Source organism: Megascapheus bottae, chromosome 2 (genome assembly GCF_031878675.1).
Source record: "Megascapheus bottae isolate mThoBot1 chromosome 2, mThoBot2.hap1, whole genome shotgun sequence".
Classification (NCBI taxonomy): Eukaryota; Metazoa; Chordata; class Mammalia; order Rodentia; family Geomyidae; genus Megascapheus; species Megascapheus bottae.
In genome coordinates, this window is record NC_143510.1 from 51,629,171 (window position 1) to 51,654,669 (window position 25,499).

Genomic DNA, 25,499 nt, shown 5'->3' on the forward strand with positions numbered 1-25,499 from the left:
TGAATTCCAGAAATTCATAATAAAGAAAACATACATGATTATATACACATTAACTATTTATTTGAAAGATGATTGAAGTGATTGGACATGCGAAGGTACATTGCCAGGGTGGGGTCTGATGGGCTCAATTCAAATGAAAGGCGGTTCTGGTCCAGTCAAGAGGAGCAAATCCTGATGATGAAAATGTTTGCGTTCTTACTCCCAAATTTATACCCACCAAGAATTCAATATTTCTTCTAAAGTGTTCTGAAAATGTAAAATAAAACAATGTGAGGAGGTTGGTCATGAGGATGGGGACTGTATTCTCTGAGTCTTGGAATCTGAGTGGAGAGGATGAACTACAGAATGCTACTGGAATGCTACTGTGTTCCCAGGAGTCACCTGGAGATGAATGCAGCAATGGAAAAAAGACCTCATGCTGATGAAGATCAGGTTCCCAAGTCGTCCTGACTCTCTCACAGAGGAGTGCACCTGCACAAGCTGCATCATCAAACCTTTCTAGTGTCTGAATATTTCCTAAATACAACAATGATTTTAATTAAAAATGAAATGTTTGCATGGCACACTGAGTTTTGTTCTTCCAGTAATTTCTACTAAGGATAAAGTTTGTCCAATACCATTATTACAGCAAGGATGCAGATAATATTGAAATCTAAAAAAAAATACTTTAACTTCTTCCCTCCTTTGAAATTTATATATTAACTTGAATCAGAACATAAAGAATTAGAGAGCGGTGGGAAGAAAATCAAAGTTTATTCCTGCTACCCTTTTTTCCTCATGGAGTTTGCTAAGGTTAGAAAAAAACAGAGAATATGTAAGAATAACGAGTGTCACAAAGAAAAGAACCATTAAGGCCAGGAGTTTGGCCTAGTGGTAGAGTGCTTGCCTAGCATGCACAAAGACCCAGGTTTGATTCCTCGGTACCACACACATAAAAAAGGTGGAAGTGGTGCTGTGGCTCAAGTGGTAGAGCACTAGCCTTAAGGAAAGCCCAAGGACAATGCTCAGTCCTCAAGTTCAGTTCCCAGGACTGGCAACAAACAAACAACTACTAAGATAAAATGTTCTTACCCAGAAAGCTTCTGGGGAGAGTGAAACTATCTATGTAGTATCATCTGCAGCAGTGTCACTTCCAACAGAGTCATCTGAGGACATTGAAATTAGAGAGAAAACTGTCAGGTGACACAGCCTCTTTCCTTCAGGTAATAATGTTTCCCACCCATTATTGCATATACATTATTTCATTCCAAAATCATGTCTGCATTCTTGTTTTTAATGTGCTCACATCTTCATTCTACCAATAAGCTACCATTATTCCCCATTCCTTTTGTCACTTATTCTTGCTGAGAAACAAACATAGTGAGTCTTCATCCATGTACTGTGATAGTAACAGAGAAGTTATATCTCGTAACAGAGCTAGTTATTTCTGCCAGGAATGAGAAAATAGTTCAAACCCACTTGTTTTATTATTCAAAGCAAACTTTTGCCCAGAAGCAACAAAGGAACCTGCAGTACACAATTTTGGTTGTCAGCTCAGAGACTGGAAGTGAACGTGGCATCAGACATAGACATATACCCCACTTGTCACAGCACATCTTGGACCTGAGTTTCTTCATGCTTATAGATAGCATCCTGTCCTGTACCCAATTCTTTGTTCATTAAACAGAGTCTATAGGGTTTATTACCTTTTACTTTAAACTCATAAAAGTTGTCTTACTTGTAATATTAGATAAATATTTGTATGTGTAAATTATTCAGAGCTACAAATACATTAAACAACATCAATACTGTAAGCAGAGTTCTGAGGACTCTTATTTGTATTTCAATGTGCTCAGTAGGCTGAGAGCTGAGGATGTGGGGTCAAACACAAGCAATAAAACAAAACACAAAGCACTCAATCACCCAAGTCTGGACTCACAGCTTTGAGCTTTTGGCTAAGGAAGGAAGAATAATATCTATAGACTTGATAATTCTATGTGGAAGGCTTTTCTATAACAATATATAAGAGGAGGAGATTTGAAAGCAGATACTGAACAATCTCCAATAATGCAGGTTTCCCTGTAAGTCTTTATAACACAGGATATGTACCTGGGAGGTGACAGGAATGAGGGTGGCAAGGAAATGTTTTTAGAAAGGAGAATAGCAGAGCAGGTTTCTAGTACCTGTGATGTCAGAACTAGTCCCTGTTGACTCACTCATTCTTTGAAAAAGACAAAAATTAATGAAACAGCCTTTGATAAGAAGATAAAGTGAGAGCAGTAATGGGAATGTTTGTCCTTGGGAAACAGGGTGACACTGAAGAAAAATAGCACCTGGACAAGACAACACAATCCTTCTACACTTCTTCAAATAAGCCACCGATTATCTCCTAAGCACCTTTTACTACTCTCCATTTGTCAACCCTTTTTCCTTGACCTCATCTCACCCCTTTTGAGTATCGGTTTCCTGGTATTTTAATTTTGCTGAACTTGATTATGGCTTTCTAGGGATTTGCACAGTTCAAGGGCCCCCTTGACTCTACTGTATTTCAGTATTTTAATTTGAATTTATTTGCATGCCATCCAACATATATACTTCTGAGTTTGTAAGCCAAATCTAGCTTCCACATAGAAGGGAAAACCTGTATGAAGAGATGAGGAGGGGGTAAATGCAGGCAAGAATTCAATATTCTATAAAATTGAGACAATTAAGAGGAAGGGTAGGATGGAGAAGACCTGGTGAGAATGTTGGAAGAAGTGAAATTGAATAAAATATATTGTGTTCACTGCTATCTTAGATGGCCATTATTTCTAGAATTAAAGATAATAATAGAAAAGAAACAAAACTTATATTCACTCTAATTGGCACTAACATGTCAAGCTAACAAAAGACAAAACATCAGACTGATGTAGGAAAATAAATCCAGTGTCATGATAATTTAGTATTCAATCAGAGATGGAACTAGGATCTAGAAAACAGGTCAGGAAGGTACAGCTTCCTGAAAACCTCTCAAGTCACTGCCTCACACAGTACATATTTGCACACATCGACCCCAAACTTCCACTTGGTTAAATCTTTTACTTACGAGCAGAAACCAGGATGGTGGAAACTCCCAGTATTACAAGGAGTGCTAAGAACTTCATGGTGCTGAATTAAAGACTTTAGGGTAACACACAAGGCAACTTCAGTACCAGGAGAAGGCAAGATTCTAGATATGTTGTTTTATATATAGTGAGTGCACAAATCAGGAAGTCCCAGCTAAATATCTGGCTAGGTAATTCTTGGGAAAGCTGGGGCCCAGTGAACAGAGGAAACTGAAGATTAAAGCCAGAAATTATTTGAAAAGATCTTGGGTTTTGATCCTTGACCCTGATGTCACAGTTTTCATTTGAAGGAATTTTTTTGTCCTTTTTTTGCCAGTCCTGGGCTTGAACTCAGGGCCTGAACACTGTCCTTGGACTTTCTCAAAGCTAGAGCTCTACTATTTGTGTATCAGCACCACTTCTGGCTTTTTTCTATGTATGTGGTACCGAGGAATCGAACCCGGGTCATTGTGCATGCTAGGCAAACACTCTACTACTAGGCCAAACTCCCACTGTGAAGGATTTTATTTTTTTTGTTAAATATGTCCCAGGTCATAAATTTCTTCGGCTTACCTCTTACTCTGGAACTTTTAGCTTCCTTGGTATAAGTTGGGCAGTGCAAGGGCTAGTCACCTTGATATGAAATGCTCCTTCTAAAATTGCAATCTTATAATGTTTCTATTTTCTATTTGAGATAGAGTAGCAACCTGTAGAGTCTTTCTGGTTCAGGCAGTGCACTCTAGAAACTGACTTCTATCCTGGACTGGTGTGGAGGGTCATCTGACCTTAGGAATATGATTTCTAATGCTATTTTTTAATTCAATCTAGCCACTCAGCATTCAAGCAACCTGGTTTTAAAATTCAACATCCAGCCACTTGTTGACCATTCCTGCCTGGAATCCTAGCTCATCTGGATATACCCGAGCAGAAAAGTCCAAGAGAATTTTATCTCTACTAAATTACCAAAAAGCCAAAAGTGGAGCTGTGGCTGAAGAGGTAAAGCAAGGGCCTTGAGCAAAAGAAGCTCTGTTGTAATTCAAGCCATGTTCAATCCGCAGAACTGGCATACACATCAAAAGCAAAATCTGGAAGTAAGAAGAAAAAGCAGAAAACTGTTTACAATTAATGTAGGTAAGCAGTTACCTGATTCTTTGAAACTGTCACCTGGTTTCAATCCTGTAAAACTTCCCAATGCCCTAAGTCTCTTTGGGGTGGTTAGTGACTGCCCCTCATATCAGGATTCAGGATTATTCCACCTCAAATTGGCTGAGTTTTGTACTTTTCAATTCTTGTTACTTGGAATTAGTCAGAAAGGGATTCCTGCATCTATTTGTACAGGAATATGTCTTAGAAAAAAATGAAAACATATGATTGAGGAATTGAGTCTTTTGTGTGTGGGGCGGGGCATGGGGCTTTAACTCAGCTGTCCATGAGCTCTTCAGCTCAAGGCTACTGTCCTACCCTTGAGCCAAGCCCCACTCCCCACTTTCTAGAGTTTAATTGGAGATAAGAGTCTCAGGTCCTTTTGTGCTGGGCTGGCTTTGAACCTTGATCCTCAGACCTCAGCCTCCTGGGTAGTTAGAATTACAGGCATGAGACACGGCACCCAGCGGGATTAAGTCTTTTATTGTAGGTAAATGAGTTTGAGAACTGAACTCTCTCCATTTTTCTGAAGTTAGAGATAAAGAATTTGGGAAATTAAAGTTGGTCCCAATGTCCCACGTAGTTAATTGGAGACAGAATGAGACATACTGTTTTATTTTATTTTATTTTTTTTATTATTGAGATAATGTATAGAGGGGTTACAGTTACATTCGCCAGATAGAAGGTGCATTACTTCTCACACATTGATACCCCTTCTTATGTTTTTGTCCCCATTTCCCTCCCTCCACCCCTCCCAGTCATCTTATTTACTGTTATACCTTGGTTGGGTTTCTCCTCTTGCCATGATCCTATAGATTTCCTGCTCAAAACCAAGCACCAGAAAGAAGGGGTACATAATTTTATTAGATGGTTTGTTATTCTAATTTCCTCCTGGTCACTGAGTGGCCCTGTTTGATGATGATATTTTAAGGAGCTTGCTTGGTCCACCTAGAAACCTGCCCTAGGATATTTGGTAGCTGCAGTTCAGCACCAACCACTCTGAATACTGAGTGATGGCATCAGAGCTGAACCAGAGATTCCAACTTCTCTTTCATTTCTGGTCATCAAATTCCACAAGAACAAATCCTTGTATGTCATGTGAAAAATGGTATGATGGGATGACCCTGGACATTGAAAGCCTGTAAGTATTGATTTAGTGTGATTATGCAAAGAAATGACATGGCTCTATTATTGTGTCTAAAACCATACCAATCAAACATAAATTTCATTTATGAGGAAGAAAACACTGAAGTCTTTACATAAATGTCTTAAATGGATTGTCTAAACAATGGGAAATGAAATTCATAATAAAGAAAATCACATGTAATGATCATCACAATTAGTATTTATTTGAAAGATGATTAAAGTGACTGGAGATGAGAAGATCCATTGCCAAGGTAAGTGATTGATGGAATCAAATCAAATAAAAGGAAGTTCTGGTCCAATTCTGAGGAACAAATCATGATGACGAAAATGTGTGCATTCTTTTACCATATTTATATCCGTGGCAATTTGATTATGTCTTTCAAAAATTCTGAAAATGAAAAACAATGTGAAGAGATTGATCATAAGAATGGGTACTGTGTTCTCTGAGTCTTGGAATCTGAGTGGAGAGGATCAACTACAGAATGTTACAGAATTGCTCTCCAAGGAGTCACTTGGGGAGCAAAGGGAAGATGAATGCAGCAATGGAAAAAAGACCTCAGTGCTGATGAAGCATCAGGTTCCCACAGCCGTACTGACTCTCTCACAAAGGAGTGCGCCTACAGAAGCCACATCATCAAACCTTTCTAGTGTTTGAATAATCTCCAATAATAACAGTGATTTCAATTAAAGATAAAATGTTTGCATGCTGCAGGGAGAAGTTATTTCTTTTCAGTAATTTCTACTAAGGATAAACTTTGTCTAATACCATTATTGCAGTAAGGATGCAGTTACTGTTGATAACTAAAAAACAACCTTCAAACTCATGTCTCCTTTTTGCATAAATTAAATTGAATCAGAACACAAAGAATTAGATAGCTGTGGGAAGAAAACAAAAGTTTATTCCTCTTACACTTTCTTCCCCGTGGAGTTTGCGGAGGTAAGGAAAAACAGAGAGGATCTAAGGATAATGATTGTTTCAAAGAAAAGAAGCAAAATAGATAGGAAAAGGAAAGAAAAGAAAATCAGTAGATGATATGTTCTTACTTGGTTTATCCAAAAAGAAGAAAAAGTGATTTCGGGGGATGCAGCAGCTATAGTATCTTCTTCAGGGAAGCTCTCTATAATGGAATCATCTTCAGCAGTCAGCTCTGTAATGGAGATTTCTGTAGCGAAATCAACTGCAGCAGTCTCTGATGACATTGGTATTGAAGAGAAAACTATCAAATGACACATCCTCTGCCCTTCAGGTGACCCACTCAGAATTAAACATGCTTTATGCTGTTCAGTCATGTCTGCTTTCCTGTAATTAGTGGCTCATATCCTCATTCTCCCTATAAGTTCCATGATTCCCCATTTCTTTTGCCACTTATCGTGTAGAGAAAAAAACATATGGAGTCTTCCTGCATGTGCAGGGACAGAGACAAAGAAAGTGAGCTTGTTCTTTGTCTCAGAAATGAGCAAAAGTTCCAGTCCCCCTGTTTTCTTATGCAAAGCAAACTGTTGCTCAGAAGCAGAAATGGAACCTGCAGTTTACAGTCTTGGTTGCTAACTCTGAGATTGGAAGTGAACACGGTTTTGGCACTAAACATATGCCCACTTGTTACAATACATGTTGAACCCCTCTTTCTTCATGCTTACAGCATCATGTATTGTACCCAGTACTTTCCTTATTAAACATACTCCATAGGATTTATTACCTTTTTTTGCCAGTTGTGGGGCTTGAACACGGGGCCTGGGCACTGTCCTTGGGCTTTCTTAAGGTTAGGGCTCTACCACTTGAGCCACAGAACCACTTCTGGTTTTTCCATCTATGTGGTACATGGAAATCCAACCCAGGGCTTTGTGCATGCTAGGAAAGCACTTTACCAACTAGGCTATGCTTCCGGCCTGATTTACTACTTTTTACTTTATGCCTGTAAATGTTGCCTTGGTTTAAGCATTAGCTACATATTTGATGTTGCAAAGTATAAAGAACTGCAAATAAATTAAACAATAATACTCTAAGCACAGTGTTGAGGGCTCTTGCTTGTACTTCTGTCTCAGGAGGTTGAGATCTGAGGGTTAAAGGTGGCACACAAACAACAAAAAGGAAAACACAAACCACTCAATGCCCCATGTCTGGACTCACAGCTTTGAGCCTTTGGCTACAGAAGGAGGAATAGTATCTGCAGATCTGATAATTCTCTGTGAAAGGCTTTTCTATAATAAAATGTAAGAAAGGATGAGATTATCTGCCTTCAAATAATCTTAATTATCAGGAATGTAGCTTTCCCAGGAAGCCTTAATAATATAGAATATGTACCTAGAATCTGACTGGCATGAGGCTGGAAAAGAAATGGTCCTAGATAGAAGGAGAATAACAGAGCAGTTTTCCAGTACGTGTGCTGTCAGAGGTAGTCCCTGTTGACTCCTTCTTTGAAAGTGAGAAAAAAGGTAAAAGAAACAGCATTGGAAGAGGAAGGTAGAATGAGAAGAATAATGAGAATGTTTGTCCTTGGGTAGCAGAAGTCCTGAGTGGTGACACTAAAGACAAATGGCACCTGGACAAGCTACCACAGTCCTTTTTTCACTTCTTGAATTAAGTCAATGATTACTTCAAAGCACCTTTTACTACTCTCCATTTGTCTACCCTTTCCCCTTGACTCCATCCCATCCCTGTTGAGTATCAGCTGCCTTTTGTTTTATTTTTCTGAACTTTGACTTTAGTTTTCTAAGGATATGCACTGTTTGAGATTCATCTAGATTCTTCCGTAGTTCAATATTTTTATTTGTATGTGTTTGCCTACCATCCAGTGCATTTACTTCTGAGTTTTCAAGCCAAATCTAGCTTCCACATAGAAGGAAAAACATGGATGAAGAGAAGAGGAAGGGGTAAATGCAGGAAAAAATCCAATATATCCAATATATTCAATAAAATTGTGAAAGTAAAGGGAAGAATGCGTAGGGGAAGGCCTGGTGAGAATCTTGAGAAAAGTGACCGGATGTATTGTATTCACTGTTTTCTTAAATGACAACTTTTTGTACAATGACTTAAAGATGATAAAAAATAAACAAACTTTATACTAACAATAATTGACACTAGCATGTCAAACGAACAACAGACAAAACTTCAGACTGATGTAGGAAAATGAATCCAGTGTCATGATAATTTAGTATTCAATCAGAGATGGAAGTAGGAACTAGAAAACAGGTCAGGAAGGTACAGCTTCCTGAAAACTTCTCAAGTCACTGCCCCAGACAGTACATATTTGTACACATTGACCCCAAACTTCAACTTGGTTAAATCTTTTACTTACGAGCAGAAACCAGGATGGTGGAAACTCCCAGTAATACAAGGAGTGCTAAGAACTTCATGGTGCTGAATTAAAGACTTTAGGGTAACACACAAGGCAACTTCAGTACCAGGAGAAGGCAAGGTGTTGACACAAGATTCTAGATATGTTGTTTTATATATAGTGAGTACACAAATCAGGAAGTTCCAGTTAAATATTTGGTTAGGTTAGGTAATTTAGGGGGAAGTTGGGACACAGTGGACAGAGGAAATTCAAGATTAAAGACAGAAGCCACTTGAAAAGGTCATGGCTTCTGATTCATGATTCTTATGTCACAGCTTTCAATACAAGGATATTTTGTGTTAAATGTGTTCCGGGTCATAACTTTCTCCTCTTATTGCCTCTTCCTCTTGGAGTGGTAGCTTCATTATAATAATCTTTTTTTGACAAGTTGCACAGTGCAAGGGCCAGTGTCCTTGAGATCCTCACTTCTTAGCCTCCTGAGTAGCAAGGATTACAGGAGTGAGCCACCAGGCCAACCTGATATTCAACATCTCTGGCAATAAAGGGAATTGTAATTAAAACAACATTAGGATTCTACTTCACCCCAGTTAGAATGACCATTATCAAGAAAGTTAATAATAAATGCTTTTGTGGATGTTGTTGCCAAAAGTGAACTTTATTACACTGTTGGTAGAAATGTAAACCAGTTCAACTACTCTGGAAAGCGCTATGGGTTTCCTTAAAAGACTTAACATAGAGCTTCCCTATTACCTATAAATTTTACTCATGGTCATTTATCCATTAGAACACAAACACAGCCTCACTAAAGCTACTAGCACAGCCATGTTCTTTGCAGCCTAGTTTACCACAGCTTAGATATGGAAGCAGTCACATGCTCTTCACTGGAAGAATGGATCAAGAAAGTACAGGAATTCCACTCATTCATCAGAATGAATGATATTGTACCATTTGTAGGGAATGGAAATTTTTGGGAAAAGTTATATTAAGTGAAGTAAGCTAGAGTCAAAGAAACATAGGTTGCATGCTTTCTTTCTTTAGTGATAGCCAGAATATGCCTATACATCTGAAAACACATGGAATGCTAAAAATATACACTGGAACATGATAAATTATGCAGGTCTCAAGGCCTTCATATACACTGATACTAAAGGAGGCTATTTGGACAGGATCACAAAGACACAAGAGCTAAATGCATCTGCTCATATAAAATAATATTTATTGAAATGAACTTGAGGAAATGGAAACAATTGTCTTTTTTCTTTATTGATCTTTTTTTTTAACTGAGGGCCCTGTCCCTGTGCTTCTTCTGTTCAAGGCTGGCACTCTACCATTTGAGGCACAGTGCCACTTCCGATCTTTTATGAGGAGTTTATTAGAGATAAGAATCTTATGGACATTCCTTTTTTGCCTGCCTTTGTACTGCGATCCTCAGACCTCATACTCTTGAGTAGCTAAAATTACAAGCTGAAGACACTGATGTCTGGGTTTTTCCATCTGTCTTGTGTATTTATTTATATTTTGGAATGGTTAGGGGGAGCACAGAAATGGTGGGAGAAAGCATAAAAAAACAGCATTAGTACTTACTAGACACTATGTTGAAAATGAACTATGAGAAGGAAAAATTGGGAGAGAGTGAGGGTGGAGATGACATTAGCCAAAAGTAATGTACTCCTTTAAATGTACTCTGACACGTATAACTGTAACCCCTCTGTTTATTACCTTTTCAATAACAATAAAAATGTATTAAGGGCAGGGAGTTTGGCCTCGTGGTTAAAGTGCTTGCCTAGCATGCATGAAGACCCGGGTTCGATTCCTCGGTACCACATACATAGAAAAAAGCCGGGAAGTGGTGCTGATGCTCAAGTGGTAGAGCTCTAGCCCTGAGAAAGTCCAAGGACAGTGCTCAGGCCCTGAGCTCAAGCCCAGGACTGGCAAAAAAAAATGTATTAAGAAAAGAAAGAGGCAAAGGAACTTAAAACACTTCTGATGATTGAGACCTAGTAGAAAGGGAAAGAAACACTGAGCACCTAAGCCTTGTGGTCTTCTATTTGTCTTTGCTGTTAGGTCTCAAAACTTTACTGACGTACACATCAAACTACTTGTGTTTCTTGTTTTGTTTTTAAATTTTTATTGAAATTAATAGAGGGGTTGTATTCACCAGATAGAAGGAGGATTACTTCACACACATTGATACCCCTTCTTATGTTTGTGTCCCCATTTCACTCCCCCCATCTTGTTTTTCCCTCTTCCCTTTCTGATGTCAATTAAACAAATAAAAATACATACAATATACCAGATAACAAGGTAAGATACTGTAACAATATGAGAATAACCAAAGAACAACAAAAGGGATGAGAAATAACATAGTACATTAAGAACAACAATCACATATTATATAGCTCTTTCAATATCCTGGAGGTCTTTTCATTTAGCTTCATCCTATATGGCCTTAAGTATCTAGGTTTTGAGCTATTGTAATCCTCTACTAGGAGAGTCAAAGGTTTGTACTAATTGTTACAAATGAGGGAAACCATTGAGCCTATTTCCTTTGGGTCTGACTTACTTCACTTAATATGATTTTTTTCCAAGTCTTTCCATTTCCTAACAAATGGGGCAATGCCGTTCTTTCTGACAGCAGCATAGAATTCCATTACTCTATAAATACCACATTTTGTTGAGCCACTCATCAACTGAGGGACATCTGGGTTGGTTCCATATCTTTGCTATGGTAAATAGGGCTGCAATGAACATTGTTGTTCTAGTGGTCTTATTATGTCCTTGTTTCTGGACAATTGAGTAAATGACAAGTAGTGGAATTGCTGAGTGATAGGGGAGCTCTATGTTGAGTCTTTTAAGGAACTGCTAAACTGCTTCCCATAGTGGATGAATGAGTTTACACTCCCACCAACAGTGTAGTAGTGATCACTCCAGGCCACATTCCCACCAGATTCTGTTGTTGTTAGATTTCTTGATCCTGGCCATTCTAACTGGAGTGAGGTGGGATCTTAGAGTTGTTTTGATTTGTATTTCTTTTATGGCCAGAGATGTCGAGCATTTCTTCATGTGTCTATAGGCCATTTTTATTTCTTCTTCAGAGAAGACTCTCTTTACGGCTTTGGCCTATCTTTTAATGGGATGTTTGTTCCTTTGGAGATTAATTTTGAAATGACATTGGGGAACTGAGGAAATGGAAAAACCTCCCATGCTCCTGGATTGGAAGAATTAACATCGTGAAAATGACAATCTTGCCAAGGGCTATCTACAAATTCAATGCAATACGCATCAATATCCCAATGGCATTCTTTAAAGAAAAAGAAGAGGCAATCCAAAATTTCATATGGAATAATAAAAGACCCCATATAGCAAAAACACTTCTTAGCAGAAAGAACAGCGCAGGAGGAATTTCAATACCAAACCTTAGACTCTATTACAGAGCTATAGTGACCAAAACAGCTTGGTACTGGCATAAGAACAGGCCTGAAGACCAGTGGAATAGAACTGAGGACCCAGATATTAAACCACAGACCTATGGCCACCTAATCTTTGACAAGGGAGCCAAAAAAATAGAATGGAAGAAAGACAGCCTCTTCAATAAGTGGTGCTGGCAGAACTGGTTAAGTAACTGCAGAAAACTAAATTTAAATCCTTCTTTGTCACCCTGCACTAGGCTTAATTCCAAATGGATCAAAGACCTGGAGGTAAAAGCAGACACACTGAAAACTTTACAAGAAGGAATAGGAGATATACTAGGTCTCCTTCTACAGGACGAAACTTCTTAATAAGGACCAAAAATCACAACAAATCAGAGAAAGTCTGGATAAGTGTGACTGCATTAAACTGCAGAGCTTCTGTATAGCAAAGGACATAGCTAGTAAATTAATTAGGAAGCCTACAGAATGGGAGAAGATCTTCACTAACCATACAATGGACAAAGGCCTCATATCTAAAATATATCAACAGCTCAAAAAATTGAATCACTTCAAAACTAATCTCCAAAGAAACAACCATCCCATTAAAAGATGGGCCAAAGACTTAAAGAGAGTCTTCTCTGAAGAAGAAACGAAAATGGTCTATAGACACATGAAGAAATGCTTAACATCTCTGGTCATAAAAGAAATACAAATCAAAACAACTCTAAGATCCCACCTCACTCCAGTTAGAATGGCCAGGATCAAGAAATCTAATAACAACAGATGCTGGTGATATGGCCAGGAGGGATCAATACTACACTGTTGGTGGGAGTGCAAACTTGTTCAACCACTATGGAAAGCAGTATGGAGGTTCCTCAAAAGACTAAACATAGAGCTCCCCTATAATCCAGCAATTCTACTACTTGGCATTTACCCAATTGTCCCAAAACAAGGGCATACTAAATCCACTAGCACAACAATGTTCATTGCAGCATTATTCACCATAGCAAAAATATGGAACCAACCCAGATGTCCCTCAGTTGATGAGTGGATCAACAAGATGTGGTATTTATATACTATGGAATTCTATGGTGCTGTCAGAAAGGACAACATTGCCCCATTTGCAAGGATATGGAAAGACTCAGAAAAAATCATATTAAGTGAAGTAAGCCAGACTGAAAGGAACATAGGCTCAATGGTTTCCCTCATTTGTCATAATCAGTATAAACCTTGGGCTCTCCTAGAAGATATTTAAAATAGAACTAAACTTAGATACATAAGGCCAGATGTATGAAGCTAAATGAAAGGACCTCCAGGATAAGGAAACAAAAGCCATACAATGACTGATTGTTGTCCTTAATATACTGTGTTGTCTCTCATCTCTTTTGCTGTCCCTTGGTTATCTCATATTGTTGCAGTATTTCCCTTGTTATCTGATATATTGTATATATGCTTGATTGGCTATTTGAAATTGAATAGGGAAGGAGGAAAAACAGCATGAACTGTAGGGGGGGCGGGAAATGGGGACCATGACATGAGAAAGGGTATCAATGTATGTGAAGTAATGCACCTTCTATCTGGTGAATATAATGTAACTCTTCTATTAATTACAATAAAAATATATGAAAAAAGAATGACATTGGAATGTTGATCGGTAATACATTGAATCTGTAGATAGCCCTTGGCAAGACTGACATTTCCACAATGTTAATTCTTCCAATCCAGGAGCTTGGGAGGTTTTTACATTTCCTCAGTTCTGCTTTTCTGGCAGTAAGATTCTTATCACAGTGTAGAATTTGGGAATATTTTATATTATAATTCCTATTCGGTGGATCTGTTTGCACAGAGTACTAGTAACTTTTGCCCTCTGCTTCAGTACATGGTTCTATATATGTGTTAACTGACCTTATAAGGTGAAGTTAAAACTAGGCTTAGGTCACTCAGTTCAGTGTTATGTTTCATTGGTGCTAATCTATTCAGTGAAATGCATTGCTAGTTTTAGTAATGTGCAAGAGAAGGAAACCAGAGAAAACGACTACATATTAGTTGGTGAAAGGTTTTCTTATCTAAGTATCTGCTTCTTCTCATGTTGACCAACAGGATTATTATCTTTTGAATGTGAACACAGCAAAGCTTTCTCTGGTCTCTTTAAAATATATTATTTTTTTTAAATATATTATTATATTATAGTTTAGCCTGGTGGTAAGGTGCTTGCCTAGCATGCACGAAGACCTGGGTTTGATTCCTTGGTGCTAAATACATAGAAAAAAGCCAGAAGTGGTGCTGAGGCTCAAGTGGTAGAGCTCTAGCCTTGAGAAAGTACAAGTACAGTGCTCAGGCCCTGAGCTCAAGCCCAGGATTCGCAAAAAAGTATTATTTCTTTTGTAATCTGATTTTCTTTTATTTCAGGTTATGGACGGTTGTCTGTTGGATTTTACAACTCTGAAACTGGTGATCCTATATTGCCATTCTTCTCTTTCTTTTTCTTTTTAAAAGTAAACACATCGGCTTTAATATATCATAAAAATAAATAATAAGACCTAAACCAGCTACTGTGGGAGGATTACTGCAAATGGCCAAACTGACTGAAGTATGCTCACTAAAATCCTGTCACCTGCAGTTTAATCTAGTAAATGCTAGATTGTAAACACATAACAATATGCCCTTTCTTATCTTTATGAGTAGACTTTTGCCTAATTTGATGGTTAACATTTTTATATAACATAAAAAAGAAAACCGTAAATCTGTAAATGATCTGTAATGATCACAACAGGCATAAGGATATAGGAAAATAACACCTTTTCTATAAATTATAAAGGACAGTTAATAGAAAAATGCATTACTTTTCTCTCAAGCTCAATCATACAGTATGTGTTACTCGTAGAAATTGGCAGCAGTCAAGGATGAAAATTGTCATGACACCCAGCTCTGTTCCTAGTTCTTAACTGGAATGGAGCTTCCTTTCATTGTCTTTTTCAGATGGTGGTAATTTGCCAGCTGTAGTGTCTGGGGCTGTGGTCGCTCAGTCTGTACCAGGCAAAGGCAGTCTGTACCATTGATTACTGTATTCTCAGGAATGACCTCAAAAGTGTTGAGGTTGCAACAAGCCCCGATGATGCAGCCACTTGTCAGGATTGCATTCCGGCCCACATATGCTTTTGATTCAATGACATTGTTATCTCCCATTTTCATGGCTTGGGAATAGCAGCCAATTTCACACATATTATTGGTTCCAATGAACATAGGTTTTGGTTCTGGATCTTCAGTGTCGGGGTTATATTATCTGGGTAAGCATTTATGATCAGGGCTTGTTCCTCTATTAAGTTCCCTTAGCAATAATGACGGGCCAAGCTTCCTCAATAATTCGCGCTTAAGGGTGGATCACCATTTGATGTCCTATCCTTACATCCCCTCTGATTTCACTTTCTACACACACAACAGCTCCAGGAGCAATCTTCACACTCTTGAGTCTTCTCTGCCATCATAAAGCTATAACCTTTTATCTTCTCAGTTCGTGTTATTCAGCTTCCATGTGTATATTCTAAGGAGTCTAGGAAATAGATGCAATCATCATATGTAGTAATAAACCTTTAATTGTCACAGGTTTAAGATGACTTCTTTCTAAGCATTCATATTTTAGTGTAGAAATGATGATATGAAGGATAATTTCACTTGAATTTAAGAGAACTAACAATCTATTGTACAAAAAATTAAGATGTCAGTTTTCCTCAAAATGTTTAATATTATAAATGGCAATATGATAACATATCTCTTAGTACCCCAAAAGATAAGATTAGAAAATCAATAGATAAACAGATGGAAGTAGAGAAATCATGGAAGATAAAATTCCATTTTTTCTATTTGCAACATAATCAAATTTACCATATGAGAAAAAGCATAGTTAAGGGAACAAATATTTTCTAAAGCTATTGGATAGGTTGAATTAAATTATGGTGACATATAATAACCTGGATAAGTAATGTCCTAATAACTATATATATTTCATATATATGTTTCAAATTCAATCTTCTCAATGTTGTTATTCGGAAAAGACACTGATTTTTGTGGGTAATGAAGGGACTCCTTTCTTGACTTCCCCCAAATCCATCCCCTATAGGCATTTCCCATCTTTATGACAAAAGAGGACTTGACCTAAGGTGGGGGCTGTAGAATCCCTGATAACAGCTCAGATTACAAGAGCAGTTGAACCAAGTGGAGTTACCAGAATTCCTCCCCACCCCACCCCGCCTTGGCCTGCCAAGGAAGTCCCTCCCCTTCCTTTGTCGTCAGAACAGTGTGCCAGAAGCCCGCTGAGATGATAGGTCAGTTCAAACAGCAAAGGTGTCAGTGGTTGCCCCAGCCATCAATCAACTATGTTGAATTCCATTGGCCACCTGTGTATGGCCAGCCCAGCCATATGGCTGGGGTCTATAAAGGTAGCCTGTGAGATTAGGTGGGGTCACTCTCTCACTCACATCTTAGAGACGGCCCTGATGGGTCAGTATGATTCTAAATGCTAGGCGCGGAATAAAACCCTGTTTAACTTAACTTCCAACTTCCGCTTTTGTGTCAGACTCATTCCTTTGATCACGGACCCTAACAGGTAAGTCATGTATATATATGAATGTATAGAGTTAGACCTCCCAACTTCAAGAAATCCAGCCCATTTTGGTTCTTCTGCATTATTTCTTTCATTTTTATTGTTCTTGTAGAGGTGAAGTACAGAAGGATTATAGGTTCCTCTACATATTTTAGCAGAAGATTTTGTGCTATCTACAGGTTTACTTTTCATCTTGCTTTGGTTTCAAGTGAATTTAGTGATACTTGACAACTGTTAAGTCACTAATTCAGATACTAAAAAAATGAATATAAATTCTCCATTCTTTTCTTGTAAAACTCTTTTGATAATATTTTTTTTACTTTTAGTAATTTTCACTGATGAGTGTGTCCTGGAGAACATATTAGGATGACAATCAAAAAGTTTGCATTTTTTATATATTAACTTTCTGGACTGGATCAGATTATACACTCATTTGATTTCTTTCAACTACTTAGTTTAGTTCTGTGTGTCCTACACCTTCAACCATATTATCATCTTTCAAATAAAAATAAATGTGAAAAACACCGCTAATGTTATTTTTTTGTATTTGTGGTCATTTTCCATTCTTCAGACAATCCATAATGCCATTAGATTTTTATCTTGTACTTCCTGCATTTATGTTAATAAGTGGACTTTTACATGATTAACGGTAATGCTTTATTTTGGTCAAATAAAGCACAGACTTTGACATCCTTGTAGGGACTAGAGATTTCTCTACATGAAAGGAACTGTCTAAGGATATTGAATATATGAGGACCTTGTCTGATGTGTAGTAGTAAAGGTCTTCTCCTGTTGGGAGCCAGAGTGGAATCAAACTGTACTTTGATTTGCATCAGATAATTGCTTTATTGTCTTATTGTTTTTTGGCCTTGTTCTGTTTAATTGATCTGAGATTTACCATATGAATGTAACCCCCAACAGTTCCCTGATTTACCATCTGGATGTAACACCTGGCAGTGCCCTGGTTTCAAGAAAGAATATAAGCCTTGAGTTGGAAATAAATGGGGCTGCAGTCTTTACCTGGGCTGCAGACCTCCTGAACCCCATCTGTTTGTCTCTCTTCTATTTTTTCCAGTCCCTGCCCCCTATTTTAGGAATCCAGGTTTGCTGCTGGCAGGCACCGGCATTCTCCCATTCTCTGGGCTCTCTATCTTGTTAGATATATCCTTTGCTCTGCAGAAGCTCTTCAGTTTGGTGGAGTGCCATTTATCCAGGTTTTCTTTGATCAGTTTTGATTCTGAATCTTTGCTTAGGAAGTTTTGACCCATGCCAAGGAGACCTATGGCTTCCTTTAACCTTTCTTGTAATATTTTCATCATGTCTGGCCTTTGATCTATGTGGATTTGATTCTGATGTACAGTGATATATAAGATTTTAGCTTTATCTTTCTGCATGTGTGTAGCCAATTCTGCCAGCACTATTTGTTGTCTTTCTTCCATGCTGGGATTTTGGCTTCCTTATCAACTTTTAAGTAGGTATAAGACTTTGGGTTCATTTCTGGGTCTTTTTGTTTTCTGTTCCATTGGTCCTAAGGCCTATTCCTATGCCAGTATGAAGGCAGTTTTTATCACTACTTTGTGATACAGTATGAAGTTTGGTATTTCCATTTTTCCAATACTGTTATTCCTGCTAAGGATTGTTTTTGCTATTCAAGCTCTTTTGTCATTCCATATGAAATTTTGGATTGCTTCTTTAAAGAATGTTGATGGGATTTGGGTATTACAACAAATTTATAGATAGCTATGAACATTATTGTCATTTGCATGATGTTAATCATTAGCATCCAGAAGCTTGGATATTTTTCCACTTCCTTAAATCTGCTTTAATTTCTTTTTTTCAGATTTCTACAGTTTTTATCATAGAAGTCTTTCACATCTTTGGTTAATTCCTATGGGTTTTTTTTTTTTGAGGTTATTACAAATGGAGTAGCTTTCCTGATTTCAAATTCAATCATCTCATTGTTGTTATTCAGAAAAGCTACTGATTTTTGTGGGTAAATCTTATATCCTGATGCTAGGCCAAAGTTTCAGATTAGCTCAAGTCACTTCAGGGAGGAATCTACAAGATACCGTAAATTCATGATCATGCTTTTTGCAAAAAGTTTTTTTATTTTGTTTTTTACTTCCTTTCCCTGTTTGGATCTACTTGATGTTTTCTCTTGCCTTGTTGCTCTTTCTGGGAATTTCTGTACTACATTGAAGTGGAGCGGACAGGAAGGATATATTTGTCTCATTCCTGATGTTAGAGGAAATGGTTTTAACTTTTCACCATAAACCATTAAGTACAGTTCTAGCTGTAGGTTTGTCATATACAGCCTTTATTGTATTGAGAATACAAAAGCTTCTCCAGAGCTTTTTATGATAAAGGGTTATTGAATCTTGTCAAATGTTTTTGCTGCATCTGTTGAGATGTTCATGTGGTTTTTGTCCTTGTTTTTTTGAAGTGTTGAATTACATTAACTTACTTTAGTGTATTGAACCAGTTTTGTATCCCTAAAATGAATCACATTTGATCATACTATATTATTTTTTGGATAGCTTTTGAACTCAGCTAGAATTTTATTGACAAGTTTTGCACCATTTTTCATCAAAGAAATGGGTTTATAGATCTCTTTTTTATTTAATTTTGTTGTCAGGGTGATATACAGAGGGGTTACAATTACATCTGTAAGGTAGTAAAGACATTTCTTGTAGAACGTTCTTTCCTCCTCAACAGTTTTATTTTATTTCCCTTCCCTTAATCCCCTTCCCCACCCCCAACCTGTAAAGTTCATTCCCAATGTATTGTCTTGTGAGTGTAACTTTTGTATTGGTTCACCCCTTTGTCCTTTTATCACTATTTTGTCTAGTTTGGGAAACTGCATTATTCTGGCTTCATAGGATGAGTTAGTAGTGAGTAATCTCTCGTTTGAAGGTTTTATGAAATTTGGCTTTCAATTGATTGTGTCCTGGGCTTTTCTGAGATGAGAGGTCTTGTGTTACCATTTTTATTTCACTGCTTGTCATGGCTCTACTGAGTTGGTTTAAATCTTCATAGTTTAATTTGGGTATATCAATATTCTCTAGTAATTGTTCCATTTTTCTGGATTCTCCAATTTGCTGGCATAAAAGTTGGAAAAATATTCCTTTGCCTGTTTCTCTTGTGGTATTCCCATTTTCATCTCTAATTTTAATTATTTTTGTATGACCTTTTCATTTGTTGGTCAGATTTGCTAAGGTTCTATCAGTTTCATTAATTTTTTCAAAGGAATCATTTTGTTTTGTTTCTTTCTATGATTTTTGCTTCTCATTTATTATAATTTAATTGTGATTATTTACTTATTTGCTATACATTTTTTGATTTGGGGTGTGGACTTGCTCCTTTTTTCTAGGCATTTGAGGTACATCATAATATGAGATTTCTGGAAGTGAATGGGTTGGGAGGCATGGGTGAGAACATTAAAGGGGTGACATTGATTGATCAAGATGCACTGCTAATAAACTCCTCCAGTAAATTTAAAAAATTCCTTTGTACAACTACTAAAAACTGATAAAAATGTTTTTTAAAACCTAAACAAAAGTCATACCGTTGTCTGTTGACATGTTTCTCTTTGTAAGTGAATATTCCGTTTCTAGTGGCAAATATTCCAAAATAGAAAACAGTTTGAAGTGAAGTCTTCTTAGGATAACTGACTTGAATGTTATTTTGTGAAATTTTGAGATAGTTTCTGGATCCAGGTACATTTTATGTTCTAGCTTCATTCCCTTTTTCTCTTCAATGACCAGGTAATTTTAATTGTGAAACTTTATATTCCAAATGCATGTTGGTTAATATGTTATTAAATTTACATATGCAATATAAGTTATAGCTTACAGACTATCTACAAAACAAACTTCATAAAGATGGGGAGATTGTATGTTATAATGATAAGCTTGTGCATATGTGTAGTATAAAAATGTCCAGAATTCCATTCAAATATTTGAAGTTCAGGGGACTTAAGATATTTCTTTCCTATTTGCAATTTAGTAGCCATTTATTGAATCTTACTAGTCTCCATTGCCCAGTGGGACAATCACTGTGGGAAAACACTCACTCTCTATTTTGGAAGAAGCTGTTAGACCATGTCATGTCAAACTCTAAGACATATTCCTATGGAATTGGACCCTTGGTAAATTCTGTAATCTCACAGTTTACTCATTGTCCACCAGAAGATACATTTCCAAATATATCAGATGAAAAATCATGCTCCATTATTTTAAAATTTAAAACATATTTCTTTGAATTTCATTTGAATAAAAGGTTATTTTAAAGTTGTTAGTCTGAATTAAGAAATTCTAAAGAGTGAAGTCTCTTTCTCCATTCCTGCACAGGAGCTTCACACTATTGTTTATTTTCTTTTCATGGGAAGCTTTTATCAGAAATACCATTGGCTAAATATGGAGAAGTTTGCTGCTTTTACGATATTCCTTTTGAATAGAACAGAACTCACCATTTGATGCCATTCAACAAATCATCTTTGTCTTTGCATCTCCCTCATCTCAGTTAATCTTTCAAATAAAGAATATTTGAGAAGAGCATTAGTTTCTCTCTTTTTAATATATTTTATTGTTGGGGTGATATATAAAGAGGTTAGAGTTACATTAATCAGGTAATGGGTACATTAGTTCTTAAACATTATATCCCTTCCCATGTTTTTCTCCCACTTTCCCTCCCAGTCATCTTATTTTTCCCCTCTCCTTCCCTATTTCAAATAAACAAATAAGCATAGGTACAATATATCAAGTACCAAAGCCAGATACAGTAATAATATGAAATAAAACATAAGGGGAAAAAAGACAAAAAAAAAAACTTCCCATAGTACATTAAGAACAACAATCACTAAGATAAACCTCTTGTTTCCATATCCTGGAGTTCAGTTCACTTAATCTCATCCTATATGGCCATAAGTTATATAGCTTTTGAGCTAGAATTGAGCTAGAATTTGAGCTAGAATTCTCCAGTAGGAGAATTCTAGATGTATACTAATTATTAAGGAAAACCACCAAGCCTATGTTTCTTTGGTCTGACTTGCTTCACTTAATATGCTTTTTTTTCCAAGTCTTTCTATTTCCTTACAAATGGGGCAACGTCATCTGCAATTTGTAATTTATAATTCATATTTAAACCAGAGCAATGGCTATATACTGGAAACAAGAGACCATAACGCCTAGAGGTGCTGTTTATTGAAGAAATTCAACACCTGTAGCACCAAAGTGTAGGACAGGAAACTTTGACTGGTAAAGATAAGTCTAAGATTTTCTGTTAGAAGTGTTACACATGTTTAACGCTCAAAACAATGTTTGCTTCCCTGATTGCTTGGGACAGTGGGAGACCCTTATATTTTTCTGGATGGCTCTGTCTGTGAATAGGAAATCAGATGGATCTGATCTTCTGCATGTCTGAATTTCTTCTCTGTGAGTGCCAATGGACTCAGAGGGACACCCCCAAATCCTTTGTGTCCCAGCAAGAATATGAGTAGAGGGATAAAGATTGGAAAAAGTTTGTAAGTAGAGTGCAGATGTTTCTACATTGCCCACAGGATTGCAATAATGAAATAGGAAGGAAAGATATAGGTCTAATCCTATGTCAACACATTTCATTCAGAGAGAAAGAGAGAGGAGGGAGAGAACATGTGTTATTAGATACATTTCTCCCTGTCTTTCAACTGCTCCTTTAGATGTGTCTATGCCTGCAATCTCCATAATCACAGCTACAACTAACACAACTGCTGCTTCTGATTTGTTACAAGGGAACAGTATTGTACACATGAGGTCCTTTATTTATTGTCAGGCATGGGGCTTGATCTCTGGGCCTGGGCTCTTTCCCTGAGCTCTTCAGCTCAATGCTACCACCCTACTCCTTGAGCCACAGTGCCACTTCCGGTTTTGTAGTGGTTAATTGAAGATAAGAGTTTCATGGATTTTAGTGCTTGGACTGGCTTTGAACCCGATCCTCAGAAATCTAATACATGTTTATTGTTGCTTTCCTTAAGTTATGCCTTTGATTATTTTCTTAAACACATTCACTGGGCAAAAAACCTTGAATAGGGTGTTAATGTTAGCACAGAAGAAAGATGTAACAGACAGAAGAAATACACATAGCAAATGAAGTCCACATCTCATAGGACAAGAATGGAACAGCTGGAGAACCACATAACAGGAATTGTTTCCTATTCTTATTATAGACACTGAGTTCAAACTTTCCAACAGTACGTACATTTATTTCTAGGGCCCTCAAACTTCTGTTCAGGTAAGAATCTTTACTTTTGCTTTGTCAGTAAAGCAAAAATTCTCACTACAACCAGATTTGAAAGAACTTCTTGATAGAAAATGAAAACCAAGCAACCCTGTGAAGGTGGCTTCAGAGGATAGCAAGGTACTGACCCAGGGCTCTCCATCAGGACACGTAATCCACGGAGTACACAAGGGGCTGCCAAGCCCAAATTTGGCTTGCTTAATGGCAGGAAGCTTGGGGAAGAGAGGAACCAAACAAACAAACAGCACAATGGATTGCCATTTGTAAACAGTGGAAGTTCAAATGCCTGCCAGATTCTTAACATGTTTTAATTCAACTGTTTTCCATTTTAAATACTTTTCAGCAACTTCTTTTCCAGGTTTCCTCTTCCTCATGAAAAGCAGAACTTGCATCATGCAGTGCTTGCCAGCACTTCTGGCAAATTGAAGAAGCCCATACCACACAAACTGGTACCTGATGTGCCCTGTTTAGATTTTTACAAGTGACAAACTTACAGCATATACGTACATACTTAAACAGCCTACATCTCTTTGGAAAGCAGAGCAGAGCAGCCAGTTCCAAGGCCCGTGTCCTGAGTCAGTCAGGGTGTACATTCTTCATATTAGAGGCCCCCTGCTCCTCTACCTGTGGTGAGGTCAGATGAATTCATAGTAAGTGAGATAAACTCTGATATAAAGAAGTAAGTCTGCTCTCACTAGATTTACATCTTTTGCATAAAAAGTTCAAGAGCAAAATGATATTAAATCAATGGATATTTATGAATTAATGAGCCTACTGTGTCATTGGTTTAGCAGGTATAGAGGGGGTTTGCACAATGAAAAGTATTGGAACAATGCCTTAGAAGCCAAGTACAACACACTTTATGCCATCTGAACTTTAAGTAAATCAGTGCATTGAAAAGTGATTAAATGAAGAAGGGAAAGGAAGGCAGCAGGTGATGTGTCATGTATGAGGATGTCCCCTAAGCACTAATATGTGGGAGATACACGAACAATAAAATTGGAGGAAGAAAATGGTGAAGTAATTTTAGATCAGTTGAACCAAAGTGACATTATGTCTTAAAAAAAACAAAATCCTCGACACACTTGATATAGTAGTCTGGATCTTGAAAGTCCTTGTGTGAATGTAATTACCTGTGATGCAGTCTAACGCAAGGAAACTGAATTCTTGCACACTATTTTTTCCAGGGGTCACTGCAGTACTTTGATGGAGCAATGACTGCATCAACATATGTGCAAGTTCTTTCCATTGGAGTAAACTCAAAGGGAAGTCAATATATATGTTCAATTCATTTGCCAGACCTAACACTAGGGCCTAAAGGGCAGGGAGAACTGCTTAGAGTTAATCTTACTAATCAATTGCCTGAATGCTTCAACAGTCATGTTGTCTCTATCCATTACCTCTCCCTAGCCAAATGTCTCCAGACAAGGCTGATACCTATCCAATCACTGAGGATCATAGATATTTTGAGAAAATTGTATTTTGCATCTTTCAATGCTTGTTACTTTTAACTAGTCAGAGTTTCTTTTAAGAACTATTTTACTAGGTGACCCATCTTAGAAAAATCCCAATCTCATAGTACATATACAACCAATTATTAAACTTGGATAAAACATTGTAAGGGATTCTTATACAGTGGTTAAGTCAAGTTATGCAGGCATGTTGCTTAAGAGCATATACTTGTCTGCTTTGCTGAGTATTAGAGATGTAGAATGAAAATACAAATAGCAGCAATGTACAATAATGAATCACTTTCACCTTCCATCAGCAAATCCAGAGCCACAAACTTTTCCCACTCTCAGAGGAAAAAACTGAACTAGACAATTCTCTTCTCTACATAAAATTACCAAAAGTTGATTTGTACATTATGTAATGTGGCCAAATCCCAGATAAAGTACTTTTTCATATTTATATATCATAACAATAGTCCCTTGTGAGATCATATCTTCAGCCCTCTTGCCAACAAGACAGTGGGTATTATAAAAGTTTGAACTTTCTCTTCTCATTAAAGAAGGACACATATAATAAAGACTTCCAAAGGTTTTCTTAATGAGAAGCTTTTAGAAAAGACTTAATGTAGGAAGTCTATGTTGCTTGGTGAGTATATGAAAAAAATAAATATTTGTGACTAAGTAAACTTTAGGAGTAAGCAGAGGAGGGTAGAGGGAAGGAAGGGCAGAGTGCAGGCAAGGAGCAGAGTTACAATTCTACACTACCAAGTAGAGGATGAAGCAGCAGTCACATTGGTAGTAGAGAAAATAAGTTTTGGCTTTGTTGTTTTGTGCGTGATATTGATTTGCTTTTGCTATTTTCTGATTTGTTGTTTTTCTCCGAGTTGTAGGGCTTTAACTTAGTGAGTTGTTTTTATTTGTTTTACTGTAGCAAACAGATGATCTTCTATGATGGTAGTATTTCGTGAGATTGTTAGTGTGATACAAAGCTTTCATTTTAATTGTAGGAGAAAACAGGTAAAGAAAATTTATTTATTATTATTAAATAGTTGCATGAAGGGGTTTTCACTTCCAGAAGTCAGATTATCAGTACAATGAATCTTGATTAATGTCTTCCC

General features: G+C 37.2%; 1 pseudogene; it reads right to left on the reverse strand.

The window, feature by feature from the left end:
* Positions 1-14,946: 14,946 nt before the first annotated feature.
* LOC150066958 (dynactin subunit 6 pseudogene) lies at positions 14,947-15,385 on the reverse strand (annotated as a pseudogene).
* Positions 15,386-25,499: the final 10,114 nt, after the last annotated feature.